This window comes from Abramis brama (assembly GCF_963993115.1).
Source record: "Abramis brama genome assembly, chromosome: 2".
NCBI classification, from domain to species: Eukaryota; Metazoa; Chordata; class Actinopteri; order Cypriniformes; family Leuciscidae; genus Abramis; species Abramis brama.
Genome location: NC_139964.1, coordinates 434,154 through 451,806, shown reverse-complemented (window position 1 = coordinate 451,806; position 17,653 = coordinate 434,154). Strand labels below are relative to the sequence as shown.

The window sequence follows — 17,653 nt, the reverse complement described above, 5'->3', positions numbered from 1 at the left end:
CTGTGGAATAATAGAGCCATTACAATAAATATGAAGACATTGGGTCAATGGCGTAGATTTGGTTTGAACATTGGGGGGGTTGAAGTTTGGGTCTGCATATTTTTCATGTGATCATGGTATAAATAATGGGGGGGTTGTAATGCATCCTTCCATCCATCCATCCATCCATTATCCCCCCCCCCCCCCCCCCGTATTACAATTGCATTCAATGGAGTTTCATCTGTTAATCAAACAGCCCCAGAAGTGAAAAGAGTCCCAGCCCTATTGAAAGCAATTAATTATTTGATTAAAGTGTTCCGTTTGCAGATGCTATTACTGGCTCTCATAATAAAAGTAAAAAGAAAAACCGTATATATATATATAATATTTTTTCAAAATGCTGCGTAAATATGTAGCCTACCTGATTATGGTGAATTAAAATGCAGCCTTATTAATGAGCAAATAAACAACTAATACAAAACACTCTCACATATTCAATTTTATGGAGGACAAAAAGTGCAACAACAAAGTAGGAAACGTTTTAAAATGTCAATTATCTTACGATTTAACACACCAGCAGTCGGTATGCAACATTTATAAACACATATGTGTAATTATATTTAATGTCCAATTGTAGCTCGAATGAAGGTCATTCAGTGTCGAATCATTAATAATGTGTGTTGCTGCGGTTTTAAGGGAAAGACTGTGTTTTGAAGCAGTTCTTTGTGGATTCTGCTCAGAAGAGCCAGAAAACACTGAGTATGTATTCACTGTTCTGACAGGGTCTTTACAGCTGTATAAATATTGTTACTTACATTCCTTTACTACATTTATTTCAGGTTTTAGTTAATGTAGATGGTCTCTCTTTGAAGTTCAACATTATACATAAAAGCAAATGGAACAACAGTAGGCTAAACCCTCTTTAACTTGTTTTATGTAAAAATTATTCAGCATCTACTAAATACTTAATAATAATCAATAATCAATCCCTTGGTGAATTATATAATTCTAAGATTTTGTACATGCTTCCAAATATTTTTTTTATTTTTCCTCACAACCCCCCTCAAATTCTCTTTATTGTTCTGAATATGCTATTGATTATTTCACACATGCACCTGTTTAAGCACAAATGCACAAAGTTATAGATATAGGACTGATCTGAGTTTGTGGACTTCAAAACATTGTGTGTCACATTACATACATACATCGTACATATATAATACTGGATAAACCTTAATCGATAAGAAGACGCGTCTCTAAACAGTGTGTAACTGCACATAATGGCATCTTTATAAAACAATCACAAATGTTTTCATTAAAGTGTACTGTATTAAATGTAATCTGCAAATGAATGATGTTGTCGTGTCACCATCAGTGTCCCAATGCGAGCCTTGCTGTCCGTAACAGTGCCCGAAATCATGCACACTGATTCATTGAAATGAGACTCTGGACTAATCAGTAGAATTAATTACAGAGAGAGGAAGCCATGAAGTAGCTTTTACAATAGACTAAAACCCGTCAGAAAAAGTAAAAGAAGAAGAGTTTGTGGATGCGGTGAGCGTGGCTTGTTCAAAAGGAGGAAAACGCGTGACGCGCGAGGTCTTCCGCGCATGCGCAGTCTTCACTGTTTCTGTGGCGAAATCGAAAGTAAGCTCGAACGGAAAGTGCGCAGTTTGAAGACTTACAATCTCCAAAAATATCAGCTTTCACGGTAAGTTCATTTATCAGTTTCTGTTATCATGTCATATTATTGTATAATGTTTTATCATATCAACCTTGATCTTCAGAGATATTAAGGGGTATTAGAGTTGACACGCATGTAAAAGTGGATAAAGCTGGACAAATTCATCTTCAGGATCATAATGATATTGAGCCTTCTCGGTTTTAATTCTATTTGTGTTCATTTGTGCGGAGAATAACAGACCGTTGCCATGAAAAACAGCGTTGCTATGGACTCACAGGATTCTAACCGTAGACTCGGAGCGTACTATTTTCTTTGGCGGAAGCAATACAATCGGGTTTAAATCAATAAACTCCCTTTTAAATCAATATTTTGTGTCAAATTTATGATTTATTTGGTAGGTAGCCATGTAATAAGCGGGATAATGTATAGCGATTATCCCTTACACATTAGCTAGTCTAGTAGCTCATGAGGCATGCATGCTAGCAAAACACATGTTAACTAGGCTATATTTGTCTTTGGCTAATCAGCAGTAAATTCGAGCCTCGCCAGCGTCTCGAATTTCGAGCGCCACTCACCTCAGCACAAGCCAAGAAAAACACTGCTGGAAGGGGAGAGAGAGAGAGAGAGAGAGAGAGAGAGAGAGAGAGAGAGAGAGAGAGAGAGAGAGAGAGAGAGAGAGAGAGAGAGAGAGAGAGAGAGCTCCTGACCTGATATTTAGATATACTATTCTTCAATAATTTGTTTGACAGGGAAGCTGTGCGCAAACAGGAATATATATTATAAAAAAAAAATAAAAAATAAAAACACCCCAGAAAAAAGGGCCCTTTCTCTCGAATAAAAAGGGCAGCTGCTCAAGCCCCCTTTGATGTCTATGTGTGCACGTGCCTGTTTACGGATAAGTTACAATCCGAAGGAAATCTAAAACTGAGGAAATGTAAACATTAAATATAAAACTGTAGGCCATGCGTCAATCTGCGAAGTTAGTTTGCGTTAGATTAATCCGCTTATTAGTATAAAAACTGGTCATCTTGTCAGGTCGTATGTGGCTCAGATGCACTATTGTGATTTGGAAATGTTTCACAGTACAGTTTTGGTCAGTTAACCCTACCATAGACTTTCATAACTTAGAATATTAAAGTTAAGGGCTCAAGGAAGTGTTAACTGACCAAAACTGCGCCGTGAAAATGTTCACAAATAGACCATTTGAGCCATTAATGACCCAACAAGAACTTATAAGCTGATTTAGCTAATGGCTTTGACCGTTTTTATTAATGTGCTCAAACTGTACGTCATTATTACACAAAACACCAGAGGCCAGAACAGTGAGAAACACCAGAGAATGTCTAATAAGGCCAAAGAGTATAGAAGCCCAAGAGGCGAAACTCTGTTGTGTTATGGGTAACAGCAGTCTGTAGATGGCGCTGCGGAGGCGTGTCCGCCATTATGGACTGAAAGCTGCTGAAATCGTTAGCGCCAGTTTGCATTTGCACGCCACACAACCGAACTGTGAAGATGAGCAAGTGGTCAAAACGTAAGCAGTGTTCTGCAATAAATTGCTAAAATTATCAGTCCACCAGAAACGATTTGGCATTTCATCGATTTCCAAAGGATGCACAAAGGTAATAACTCATTTAAGTGGAGATATTTTAAAGGTTGTCGTGATTTAACTTGAATGTTGAACGTGAATGACAGCATTGTTAGCGTTTGTAAATCTGCATGAATGTTACGCTAGTGCATCTCTGTCAAGTTTGCCTCATAAACTAATGATTGACGGATTATTAGATCGCATTTATTTTCCATAACCGAGACATGCTTGTTTAAGAATAAAATTGGTGTTTTGAGTGTGGTGGATGAAATAGTGCAAACAATTTTCAGGCTCAACCTGGCGGGAATTTCTTTTAGAAGGGAATGCTAAATGATAGATGCTTATGGAGGTATTTTTAGTGCAAAACTACTGAACGCCTGTGACAGTGAAATTTGTAGTTGTAGAGAATAGCCACACATGTGTATCAGTAAATTTGAAGTCACAGAGAGAAATGTTTTAAGAGTTGCAAACTTGTAGACTTTTTTTTATCTTCCACAAACACAACACAACAGTTACACCTTCTCAAATTCTTCATTGCAGATGCACAAATCCTATTCTACAAATCACAAATTAAGAAACTCATGCGCTCACATTTTTGCTACAGTTGCTGCAGTGAATATGGTGCAAAACGCATTTACACACCCGCATCAAAAAATGTGAAGTCACAGAGAAATGTTGCTCATCTGCAAATCAGTATGTGAATTCATCCAATGAGAGTTGCACACTTGTAGAATATTTTCTCACAAATGTCTTGTATATTTTTCTAGCACAAACACAAGTACATAACTACAGCTGCTTGAATCTGCTGCGACGAATCTCAAACACTGTTTTTCGCTTTCAAGTGACAAGTTTCGCGCGCTCTCCCTTTTGCACCAAGTGCACCGTGAGATGTGGGGCAAAAGTGAGTTGTGCATCTGTAGAGGCAGTGGGCGGAGCCTACATGAATATTCATGAGTTTCCCGGGCATGCTCGTGGAACTGCTCATTCTAGTTCACGCTCCTCGTTTCTCAGCAGGTTTAATGGATTATTTCAAAAAAGGTAAATATAGTTTCAGCGCGAACTTAAAATACAATTGTGTATCGTTTTGTTAAACTCATAATGTTTTTATTAATTCGTCACTGACTGAATGATTGCTGGCATTCACTTTGTGTATATACGTAGCTACAACAAACTTCAACTCGTCGTATAAATTGCACCGTGCGAAGCTTTAAAACTGTGCTTTAAAACTGAAGCTTTAAAACTTTTACTAATTGTTGCCTCACATTCACCCATTCACTCACACATTCACACACCGACGGCGGTGTCAGCCATGCAAGGCGGTCCAGCTCGTCGGGAGCAGCCGGGGTTAGGTGTCTTGCTCAAGGACACCTCGACACTTGGTCAGGTGGAACCGGGGATTGAACCACCAACCTTCCGGTTTGCAGACAATCTACATGAACCCCTGAGCCACTGCCGCCCCTGTTTAAATAAGCCAAATCATTTAAGACCAAACTCAAGCATGAATGTGTTGCTTTAATACATACGTACAATTTGGATTAAACAAAATTCTATGGACAAAAGTGGATAAATTACATTTGATACAACTAGGTTACTGTAAATGAGAAACAAAAAAACACTTAACATTATTTTACGGAATATAATAAGACACCAATTTGATGTTCTAAAAAATATTTACAAACATACTGGCAAAATAATGTAACAATATTATTTTTAATGTTTTGATTGCAAGGTGTGCTTGTGCTGGTTTTGATATAATAATATATACACTGTTCAAAAGTTTGGTATTAGTAAGGTTCTAAGGTTAGGTACCTCTAAGGTACCAAGACTACATTTATCTGAAAAACAGTAATATTGTGAAATAGTTTTATCAACTGTTTTCTATTTTAATGTTTCAACAAATATATTGTGATGGCAGAGCTCATTTTACTCTAGATTTCAGTGTCACATGACCCTTCAGAAATCATTCTAATACTGATTTGCTGCTCAAGAAACATTTCTGATTATTATCACAGTTGAAAATGGTTGTGCTGTTTAATGAAGTGTGGAAATTGACCTTGCCTGCTATAAAAGTATAACATTTCTTAAATCATAGTGATTCCAAACTTTTGTCATGCAAATCTTAAATGCCGGAATGTCATGTTGATCCATGAACATTGATCCAACAAAGTTTAAAGGTTTCATTTTCAAGAGTTCAAGTCAGAAGTAGATCATGCATTTGTATCAATGGTCATCATTGTGTATCATCCAGGCACACAGAGCAACACATAAGGTCAAAGAAAGAACTTGACAAAGAGAAACATAGGGTGCAAAATGTTTATTTGGACACGGATATGGTTGTGGAGTTATTTCCCAGAGATTATTGCCAGAGATGACACATAAAGCTTCATAAGGTATATCAGAAGAGCTTAGCAATAAATAAATTAAATGGTAATGGTTCATGTATTTAGGAATATTCTGCTCTTCTGTTGGAAATAAGTGTTGCTGTAATCATTCAGGTGTTCTGGAATTTTTGGTTTTAGGGTAAAAGTGCAACGTAATTTTTTTAAATTGTTTTTATTGCAGTGACATTCAACAAATGATAACAAAAGACAGTTTAAAGCATTGCAATGTACAGAGGAAAAGCTCAACGAAATGATCGAGTTGAAGTTTGCTGTGCTTTATATAGGCCTACGCGAAGTGAATGCCAGCAATCATTTAGTCATTAACGAATGCACAAAACGTGCTTTATAAAACTTTATAAACTTTATGAAATGATACACAATTGTATTTTAAGTTCGCGCTGAAACTATATTTACCTTTTTTGAAATAATCCATTAAACCTGCTGAGAAACGAGGAGCGTGAACTAGAATGAGCAGTTCCACGGGCATGCCCAGCAAACTCATGAATATTCATGTAGGCTCCGCCCACTGCCTCTACAGATGCACAACTCACTTTTGCCCCACATCTCACGGTGCACTTGGTGCAAAAGGGAGAGCGCGCGAAACTTGTCACTTGAAAGCGAAAAACAGTGTTTGAGATTCGTCGCAGCAGATTCAAGCAGCTGTAGTTATGTACTTGTGTTTGTGCTAGAAAAATATACAAGACATTTGTGAGAAAATATTCTACAAGTGTGCAACTCTCATTGGATGAATTCACATACTGATTTGCAGATGAGCAACATTTCTCTGTGACTTCACATTTTTTGATGCGGGTGTGTAAATGCGTTTTGCACCATATTCACTGCAGCAACTGTAGCAAAAATGTGAGCGCATGAGTTTCTTAATTTGTGATTTGTAGAATAGGATTTGTGCATCTGCAATGAAGAATTTGAGAAGGTGTAACTGTTGTGTTGTGTTTGTGGAAGATAAAAAAAAGTCTACAAGTTTGCAACTCTTAAAACATTTCTCTCTGTGACTTCAAATTTACTGATACACATGTGTGGCTATTCTCTACAACTACAAATTTCACTGTCACAGGCGTTCAGTAGTTTTGCACTAAATATACCTCCATAGATGCTTGCATGAGTTGATTAAAACCCGCACCAGCTTAAAATGAAATAACAGAAATAACAATATGCTATGTTGATGGTATGCGACAGGAAAAGTAGTGATTACTTAAGTTTGCTTAATGCCTGACCGAAATGAATGGTACATTTAACTGAGGCAAAGTGTTTGCACCCAGATAGCAATTGCTAACTCGTGCGTGCCTTGGCTACATGAAAATGCATACCAGGTGCAATGCCATTTTATGTTCACATTATAAATAGATTTAAGTGTAACAGGAGTTAATGCTATGATCTTCACAGATGTGTCTGACAGTCACGGTCTATCAGCAATTGCAAAGGTGCATTTGAGCAGTAGCATCAAGTGTATTGTGGAAAATGACAACTAGAGTAAAGAGGCAATAGGTCTGAGATCAATGCAATTTTTCAAAATGTTCATATTATATTATCTCCAGTCACACCAAGTGCATGGACATTAATGGTGTTACCAATTACCAGACAAATATGCAGATAGCCTAGTCTCTGCATTTCTGCATAAAGTGCAGTGCTATTTTCTTGTTCAAAATAATTGTGACACATGAAAACATTTATTCATCATGTTTCATATATACACATTGCAGGTGGGTCCAGAATCTAAGGAATGCATCCCTTCATGGCATCCCTTTGGATCAGCTGCATCGGACCTACAGGGTGTGCAGTGCCCATGTCCACAGCAGCAATAGATGATGGTGTCTGATTAATTACTGAGGTCTTACGGCACCACTTCCATTTTAGTACTGTTTATAGTTCATGTGTGCACTTGCTAGATTGACATCTTTTTTGTACCTTTCCGCCTGTAATAGGACATTCACAGAGTTTTTGTTCTTGCCATTGAAACGTTCACTGTGTGCACTTTCACTGAAGATGGTGAAAAAACAAGTTGTTAATATTTTTGTGATATTCTGTGTAAAATATTAACTGTGTTTAGAAATGTTTATTTAATAATAATAATAATAATAATTTTTTTTATTTATTTATTTTTCCAAAATCATATATATGGTGATGTTCACTAATTTCAAAATCAACATTTGAATAAATATCTTATTACTGTGTGTCTGCCTATTTATTATTTCATGAATTTCTGTTATTCATATAAAAAGGAAAATGCATAATAGAACATATTGATAGATTAAAGGTTTGCAGTAATTTTATAATTGTATCTTTGCAAACCGTAAGTGGTAGGCTAATGAAGCCGATTCGGTGGGGGACATACAAAGTACTAGAGGAATCTTATAGTATTTTGGGACAAATTATAGTAATCTTATAGGAATACTATAGTATTTTGGGACAAATTATAGTAATCTTATAGGAATACTATAGTAATTTGGGACATACTACAGAAGTACGATAAGACTACTATATCAATACTATAGCAGCTTTAAAATATTATAGAGGTATTACAGAACATCACAGAAGTATGTTATGTTCTGTAATACCTCTATAATATCCTAGAGCCGCTATAGTATTTCTATAGTAGTCTTATAGTACTTCTATAGTAATATTTTGTCCAAAAATACTATTTTCCTAAGGGTAATTACAGCTATGATCACGAACAGCTGATCATAGCTGTAAAGGGCGCCTTATTATTTTTCATCTCCATAAATATATCTAGTAGTAAAGCTAATGCAAGGGCTAGAAATCTAGTAATCTTTTGCTGATACTTCCTTAGCTGTGTCTGAAACCGCTCACTCGTTCACTAATCCCTACATAGTGAATGGCAGTTGAGTGCACTACATCAGCAAAGAATTCGGAAGCTGACATAATTATCACGCGCCAGAGAGCTCGGACAATTTGTCATAAACATTACCTACCCATCTTTAATATTTCCTTTTTTTGGCTGTATGAATTGTATGTAACAATTGTATGTATGTATTTTTCACGTTTATTGTGTTATTTGATTAAAAATAATAATAATAAAAACACTTGCTTGTCATATTTATTTACTTTTTACATTTATATGTGAAAATAAAAGAGAACAAAACACTACACAACACATTTGTTTATTCAAATATAGATATAACGGTATATATAAATAAATAACCAGGCGTACTGGTCTTATAAATGATTGTTTTGTAACTCGCGTGCACCGTTGCCATGGTGACATTTTTGTTTATTTTTCATTCGCGCTCTATCGCCTTATCGTGTTGGATTGTGGGAAATAGTGTCTCAGCAAGTGTACATCGTATGTACACTCGAATTCAGAGAGGATTGTGGGTAAAAGTAGTGAAGAAAGATGTCGTTCACTCAGAATTCGGACACCACTACAAAATGGCCGACACCCTAAATAGTGCACTATATAGTGGATAGGGAGCAATTTCAGACACAGCTCTTGTCATCATGGAGAGCGCAGTTCATGGTTGCATAGCAACAACAGATGCCACAGGAGAACAAGCGCTTGTTCCCTATGCCAATACTATTGATCAGCATTACCAAACGTGGATGTTTTACACTAGAAACAAACACTGATGTACTATTTTATCTAATACTGTGAAGCTGCTTTGATACAATCTGTATTGTGAAAAGCGCTATATAAATAAAGTTGACTTGACTTGACTTGACTTGAGTTGTGGAAAGGAGACAGCGGCGCGCTCGCGCTTTCCACTTGTTTTTACACATCTAATGTGCGTTCCATTCGACAGGGTCGTTAGATGTGTAAACATCAACAATAAAAAAATAAACAAAAATAAAAAATAACTCCTTAAAATAAAATCACTTTACTTCACAAACTAGCTAAGCTGGCTGCATTCACTGAGGTAAATTATAATCATCAAAAATAGTATATGTAATATTCACAACAATAACCGTTAAAATACTGTCATTTGTATAACAATGGCGAAATGTATTACTTACACACATACGTAAACTCCTCCATCGTTAGTTATGACCGTTCTGACTGGTGATGACCTGATGCGCGAAATGACAGTTGGGTGTGTGATCATCGCTCTCCACTTCCTGTGAAGTGATGTATCGATGTTCCCTTATTCCCTATGCCGTGCGCAGTGCCCTTCGAACTGAACATGTTCGCTCCCTTCGGATTAGACTCTAACTTAAGATGGCGGAAAACCCTGTGAAGTCCACTTCGCAGTCCACAACGCACCTCTAGAGCGACGTTGTTGATTGTTTGAGCATGTGACTGCGCGTTTCTCCTTGTTTTCTATTGATATGCGCAGCATATTTCCCGTGCGCACAAACACAGCCACAGACAATTAATTGCCCAGCAAACACATTTACGTTGTGGCAACGTCTCTGGCACGTTGCATTTCTGCTATGGCAACGTCGCTGTCTACGTGCTCGCAACATTGTAACAACGTAGAATTGTAAGACGCGACAGGGCTGTAGCAACGTTGTTGCGCGACATTCAGCAACTGAGAGACGACGTTCTGACAATATTTTTATATGCTGCATTTTGTTAGATAATTATATACTTTTATAGTTTATTGTTTATCTATATTTTTATTTAATAGGGCTATCAACACCTGCAAGTGTAGCCTACACTTTGAAGAGTAAAAATGACAAAGTTTCGTTAATTCAACTTTATTAAAACTGCATATAATCAAATTGCACTTCCAAAAGTCATACATTTGTGAAAAAAAAAAAAAAACGAAATAAACGAATATACAAATTTATTTTAAGTATAATAAATAAAACATAAAAAGCAAAGGCAGATCAGAACATTTAATGAACAAAACCGGGTCTGTTTGGCAGACAGTGGCCGAAAGCCGGTGTCACCGGGGAAACATCCACAAATCCAGAGGAGCAAAGAAAATCAATATCAATTAAATAGCGGAAAAATCAAATGACAAACTTAACAGTGCGAGCGATGCTACATTAATCACATTAGAAATTAAAGTTGTAGATTGTGTTTGATAGCTAAACGCAAGGTTGGCTACGTTGCGCCAACGTTTTGTGTTTGCTGGGTGTTTGTTCGGTTAGCGAATAAGGGCATGATGTATTTTGTATAAAGTTTTGTTTGTTATTAACTGCTTTGAGAACTGGAAATACACAATTCATGCATGCATTCAAATCTGTAATAAATGAAGATGATTAAATTAGACCAATGCAAAAAACGAAATTCATGCCTGCATTTATTAAGACAAACCTGGTAAAAACGAATGCAGTCTATACACTGACTTGGCAGCTCTGTGAAATGTAATACAACAGTGCCACCTACTGTCTAAATGCATTAACATTAAATCTAACTCTTGCATAGACATAGGTAAATGGGTTTGTCTATTAGCCTGAATTTAAAAAAAAAAAATTTAAATCAGATCTTGTGCTTCATCACATTGGAGTCCCGAGTTAATGTACAAAGTTTGTTTTCAATATGTGACAGCGTTCCTGAAATATGAACTACTTCCTGTTTTGGCGACTACGCCGCTGATTTCGTTTGGCTGTGACGGGCAAACGCTTCCGAAAATCAAAAATCCTTCTAGTAACTTTGATGAGGCTTTGTCCAAGGATCATGTACGTCCAGTTTCGTGAAGTTTGGACCAAATTTGTGACCTGTGAAACTTTAGTTTCGCTTTCTGTTCAATCCACTATGGCGGACAAACGACATGGACTCGTGATGTCATCTTCGCGAGCAACTTACACCGGTACTGACCGAACGTTGTAAAGTTGGAACGGTGTCACTGTCTCAAAGGGCCTAGGCGCAGGAGCTATAATAACTAGAAAAATGCATTTCCGGAGGAACTGCAAAGTGTGCTTGCTCGGGTGCAGTGCACTAACGTTAGCAGGTAGTGGATAGATGCGAGATGCGAGAAAAAATGCGAGATGCGAGAAAAAAGATGTCAAACTGTCTTTTATTTTCGAATTTAATTCCTCAATCAGCGCTGGACCGGCATTTTCTGTCTTCCGCTGAGCCCTGGCCGTAGACAGATCATGTGTTTTACTCTATAAATGCAGTGGTCTGCGTTGCGCTGATCTTATTCACACTATCGAGTGTAGGTGCAGCATTCTAACATTGAGTCATAATGAGCTGTTTATGAAGAAATTATCCGCTTCCTAATTATGTCATTTTAATCACAAAATTGAAACATTAAAAAACAATTTGCTCTTTATGGTGTGCGAGTGATAGAGCGCGGCAGCAACGAACCATCAGCTTGCAGCGTAACAACATTGAATGCTCGGCCGAAAAGCTGATCATAGCTGTAAAGGGCGCCTTATTATTTTTCATCTCCATAAATATATCTAGTAGTAAAGCTAATGCAAGGGCTAGAAATCTAGTAATCTTTTGCTGATACTTCCTTAGCTGTGTCTGAAACCGCTCACTCGTTCACTAATCCCTACATAGTGAATGGCAGTTGAGTGCACTACATCAGCAAAGAATTCGGACGCTGACATAATTATCACGCGCCAGAGAGCTCGGACAATTTGTCATAAACATTACCTACCCATCTTTAATATTTCCTTTTTTTGGCTGTATGAATTGTATGTAACCATTGTATGTATGTATTTTTCACGTTTATTGCGTTATTTGATTTAAAAAAAAGATAATAAAAACACTTGCTTGTCATATTTATTTACTTTTTTTAATTTATATGTGAAAATAAAAGAGAACAAAACACTACACAACACATTTGATTTTTCAAATATAGATATAACGGTATATATAAATAAATAACCAGGCGTCTGGTCTTATAAATGATTGTTCTCTTACGAGAGTTCTCTCGTACTGCGTTTGGTAAAACGCTGCGGGAAAAGTCTCTTTTCACGAAATACTGAAGCAAAATTATCCTTAATTTTCATATTTGTAAAACGCATTGCGGCAGTGCACAGCCATGGCGAGACGGCTCGCTCACTCATTGGCTGTTCTGCGGCAACTGCATGAGCCTATCGAGCGAGGGCTGATGCAACATCAGACCAATGAGAGTGCTTCGCGCGCTCCTCGTCACATCCCGCCGAAACGGGTGTGGCCATCCCCTATAAAAGGAGCTCGAGTAGGCTGATTCAACTGATTTTCATCTCTTCAGCGAAGCTCACGCATCGCTGGATCACGGAAGAAGCAAGCGTCGTCGAGGCAAGCTTTTCAGCGGGACGAGCCCTTGAAGCCGCTGGCCTTCGCCGCCTTCTACTGCCGTACCTGCTGCGCTTTCCGGCGCTTCATATCCTTTACCTGCTCTGTTCTGTGTGTGTGTGTGCAGTGTTCTCCGAACACTCACCCCTAAAAGAGCCGCGTCTTTTTCAAGATGCCATCCTGTGGCTCGTGCCGAGCCCCGCTCACCGAGGGAGACCGCCACGTTATTTGCGTCTCCTGTCTGGGCGAAGATCACGCAGCGCTCGCGCTCGCTGACGGCGGCTGCCCTCACTGCGAGCTTTTGCCGATGGCGACTCTGCGGACTCGCCTGGCACAGTTCTCCGAGCCTGCGCCCCCCGCCGCGGTGCCGCGCCGTAAGAAGCGCCGCTCGCAGCGGGCCCCGGAACCCACCTCTTCCCGACAAAGCTCGCCGGCTCGCCCGCCAGCTTCGCCGGCTTCCCCCGAAGCACTTCCTGATGCTCAGCGCCCGCAGTCTGCCGCCGCTTCATCTGAGGAAGTTGTTTCTGAAGCCGAGTCGGTCGAAAAGGATTCCTGCTCTCTGCTAGCTTCAGGTAGTGAGGACTGGGCGAGCTCTGCGGATCTCACGCCTCCTGCCCGAAAGCCGTCGGCTAGAGCTAGCATCGAGAGGGAGCTCATGCGAGTACTCGCGCTGGCCGCGGAGAACCTCGGCCTCGAGTGGTCTGCACCGGAACTCCCCTCGCGCACCCGGCTTGATGGTAGCTTCCTCCCTGGTGAGCGCACTTCTCCTGTGTCTAAGCCCGCTCCGTTTCTTCCTGAGCTTCATGAAGAAGTGGCGAAGGCCTGGAACGCTCCCTTTTCTGCACGAACACGTTCGTCTGTATCCCCAGCATTTTCCTCCCTGGATAATGCTCAGGACCGAGGCTACCTCACTCTGCCGCCGGTGGAACAAGCGATAGCAGCCCACCTTTGCCCGCCCTCTGCTGGACGGCGGACTAAGCCAGTGCTGCCGTCGAAAGCCTGCCGCATGACGTCGTCGCTGCTCGCGCGGATCTTCTCCGCCGCTGGGCAGGCGGCATCGGCTCTGCACACCATGGCCACGCTTCAGGTTTTCCAAGGCGATCTCCTCCGCAAACTGGACGAGATAGGACCTGAAGCTATCTGCATCACGGACCTGAGAAGCGCGTCGGATCTCTCCCTCCGCGCTACCAAGGCTGCAGCACAAGCCATGGGACGCTGTATGGCTTCCGCTACCGTAGCCGAGAGGCATTTGTGGCTGACGCTCACGGAGATGGCTGATGCAGAGCGCAACGCGTTCCTCGACGCCCCGCTATCCTCCGCTGGCCTCTTTGGATCTTCTCTCTCCGAGTTCGTGGAGAGATTTTCCGAAGCCCAGAAAGCGTCACAGGCGTTCAAGCACTTCCTGCCCAAACGCCCCAGTTCTGCAGCGGGCCGTGAGAAACAGGCCCCTCGGAGCTCACAGCCTCAGCCACCGGCCGCCCCCTCACAGCGACAGCAGCGCAGCTCACGCCCTCGCTCTCGCTCTACCAGCCGCCGCCCCACTCACCGCGGGCCGCGACCAAGGGTTGTGTTGAAGCCGGAAGCCCCAAAGAAATCCTAGCACGACTAGGAAAGCGCAGGTGTGTAAGCCCCGTTGCGACCGGGCCCTCACCAAAGCGCACCGCTGTCCCAGTCCCAGGAATTGCGACTGCTTCAGCGTTCCCAGCAGAGCACAAGCCCGCACAGCTGCCCGCTTGCCTGCACACAAAAGCCGTTTTTACGGCTACCCAGATAAATCCCGAAAAGAGTGTATTTTCTGGTGTCCCGGCCAAGGCCGATGGTGCTATAAATGTAGTGTTGATGCCCACTTCTCTGTGCCCATCCCTACACACAAGCACAGCCCTGCACACAGGGCCCGTACTCATAAGATCGACGCAGTTCGATCGCGCCCCAAACATAGTCAAAGTGCCCACTTCCCAGTGCCCACAAACACTATGTCTGGCAAGCCACAGGCTCCCTGTAAAAACGGGACCTGTGCGCGCCCGCTCTGTTCAAGCAGACAGCGCGGCCAAAGCAGTAAACGTGCCCGGTCCCCGCCCACGTTCACTTGTAGGCTGCATGAGTCCCATGAGACCTTCTCAGACCTCCCTCGTTCAGATAAACACTGTAGCGGGGTCGAGGATGAGCGTTTTGCCCGCTGTATTAAGCGCGCTCCCCGCCTCAAATGTCACAGGCGTAACGCCTACGCTAGCGCACCCCGAAGCGCCGCCGTCGCACAGCGAACAGAGCGCGCTTCGCATCCAACCCCTAGCCGGCCATGCAGACGCATGGGCCGCGCTTCCAGGGGTTTCGGACTGGGTGCTAGACATTATAAAGAGAAGCTTCTCGCTACAGTTTTGTCGGCGCCCTCCACGCTTCACAGCGCGCGTCGAAACTACGGTGAATTCAGAAGTAGCACACCTACTTCGCACCGAAATATCAAAACTGTTGAGCAAAGGGGCGATACAACATGTATCCCAAGCTCAAAGCGAAGGGGGGCTATACAGCAGATACTTCCTAGTCCCCAAAAAGGACGGTGGTATCAGACCCATACTAGATCTAAGACGACTAAACAGAGCTTTAGTGAAACGCAGTTTCAAAATGCTCACGACCAGCAAAATCCTCGCGCATATTCGCCGAGAAGACTGGTTTATGTCGATAGATCTAAAGGACGCGTATTTCCAAATACAGATAGCGTCACGCCACAGGCGATTCTTGAGATTCGCCTTCGAGGGTCGGGCATACCAGTATACAGTCCTGCCATTCGGCTTGTCCCTGGCACCCCGTACATTTACGAAGTGCATGGACGCAGCGCTCGCTCCCCTCAGACTCAGGGGCATGCGAGTGCTGAACTATTTGGACGACTGGCTGATCATAGCTCAATCACGATCTCAGCTCGTGGAGCACAGAACCATGTTACTCGATCACCTCGAGAATCTTGGTATCACAATCAATTGGACGAAGAGCTCCCTGAACCCCAGCCAAACTATATCGTTTCTGGGCATCGTTCTGGACTCTCGTTCTATGACGGCGCGGCTGTCACAACAGCGCGCGCTGCGCATACAGCACGCAGCGAGGTCCTTCCGCTGCGGTGCGATTATCCCGCTCAAACGGTTTCAGAGGATGCTGGGCCTCATGGCCTCAGCGTCATCAGTTCTCCAGCTGGGCCTGCTTCGCATGCGCCCTCTGCAGCTCTGGTTGAAAGCGCGAGTGCCACGCGGAGCGTGGGCACTCAGCCGATTGCGCCTCAAAGTCGATCAAGACTGCGCAGCAGCCCTGAGACCATGGGCGGCGGGCGATTGGTACCGTTCAGGTGTAAGCCTGGGGACTTCCTCGAGAGTGAAAGTGGTGTCTACGGACGCATCCACCTCGGGATGGGGAGCGCTGCTCGAGGGCAGGCCGTTCTTCGGCCTTTGGTCAGAACGAGAAAAGCTCCATCATATCAACTGCCTGGAAATGCTGGCAGTTCACAACGCGCTGACGCGCTTTTGTCCCCACATCAAGGACCAACACGTCGTAGTCCGCTCGGACAACACGGCCGTGGTGTCCTACATAAATCGCCAGGGCGGTCTCGGATCCAGATCCCTTTACAGGCTGGCCGAGCGCCTCCTAATATGGGCTCAGCGCAACCTGAGCTCGCTGAGAGCGGTGCATGTGCCCGGGACACTCAACCTGGGTCCAGACAGGCTGTCCAGGAACAATGTTCCCACGGGCGAATGGTCTCTACACCCACAAACAGTCCGGCTGTTGTGGCAGAGATTCGGCAGGGCGGAGGTGGACCTATTCGCGTCCCCAGAAAACGCTCATTGCCCCGTGTTCTTTCAAAGAAAGACAGCGCGCTGTCCCACAAGTGGCCGCACTGCCCGCTATACGCGTTTCCCCCAGTCTCCCTCCTACCTCAGGTGCTGGAGCGAGTCAGGGAAGTGAAATGCCCAGTACTGCTTATAGCTCCGTTCTGGGACAACCAAGCCTGGTTTCCAGTCCTGATGCAGTTAGCAGACTCCGCTCCATGGCCAGTGCCATTGAGGAGAGATCTCCTCTCGCAGGCCGGGGGCTCGATTTGGCACCCACACCCAGAGCTGTGGTCCCTTCATGCGTGGACGCTCAACGGTTACCCGTTGGTCTCACGGATGGAGTGCTGAACACCATCACTCAGGCTAGAGCGCCTTCCACCAGGCGGCTTTATGCCTCGAAGTGGTCGGTTTTCTCCAGCTGGTGTACAACTCGGGGCCTGTCACCCCTCGATTGTGAGGTGACGGAGGTTCTCTCCTTCCTACAAGAGCTGTTGGACAAGGGCAGATCCCCTTCCACGCTCAAAGTCTATGTGGCGGCTATCGCAGCGTGCTCGACAGCAACGCCAGGCCAGTCACTGGGAAGGAACGATTTAGTCATCCGCTTCCTCAGGGGAGCTAGGAGGCTGAATCCCCCCAGACCTCCCTCAGTCCCGGTGTGGGACCTTTCTACGGTCTTGGCAGCCATGAAAGGTCCTCCCTTTGAGCCTATCCAATCTGTCAGCCTCAAACATCTGTCTTTCAAAACGGTGTTTTTGATGGCCCTCGCTTCGGTGAAGCGCATAGGCGATCTGCACGCGCTCTCTGTGAGTCCAACGTGCTTGGAGTTTGGGCCCAATGACTCCAAAGTCATACTCAAACCTAAGCACGGCTACGTGCCGAAATCCCTCAACACTCCGTTTAGGGCTCAGGTTATTTCCCTGTCTGCCCTGCCGGGATCAAACGAGGAAGGGGACTCGAGCTGTCTTTGCCCCGTAAGGGCTTTAAGAGCTTATGTGTCCCGCTCCGCTGCCTTCAGACAGACGGAGCAGCTCTTTGTCTCGTTCAGTGGACGTTCCA

General features: G+C 43.2%; 1 protein-coding gene across 1 annotated transcript in view; it reads left to right on the top strand.

Annotated features, from left to right (window-relative positions):
* The first annotated feature begins 1,589 nt into the window (after positions 1-1,589).
* The window catches only part of LOC311077479 (uncharacterized protein), a 79,161-nt gene continuing 63,097 nt past the window's right edge, over positions 1,590-17,653 (top strand). The window contains exon 1 of the mRNA XM_084106009.1: positions 1,590-1,690. The gene's annotated coding sequence lies outside the window, so the exon portion shown is untranslated. The remainder of the gene's footprint in view (positions 1,691-17,653) is intronic.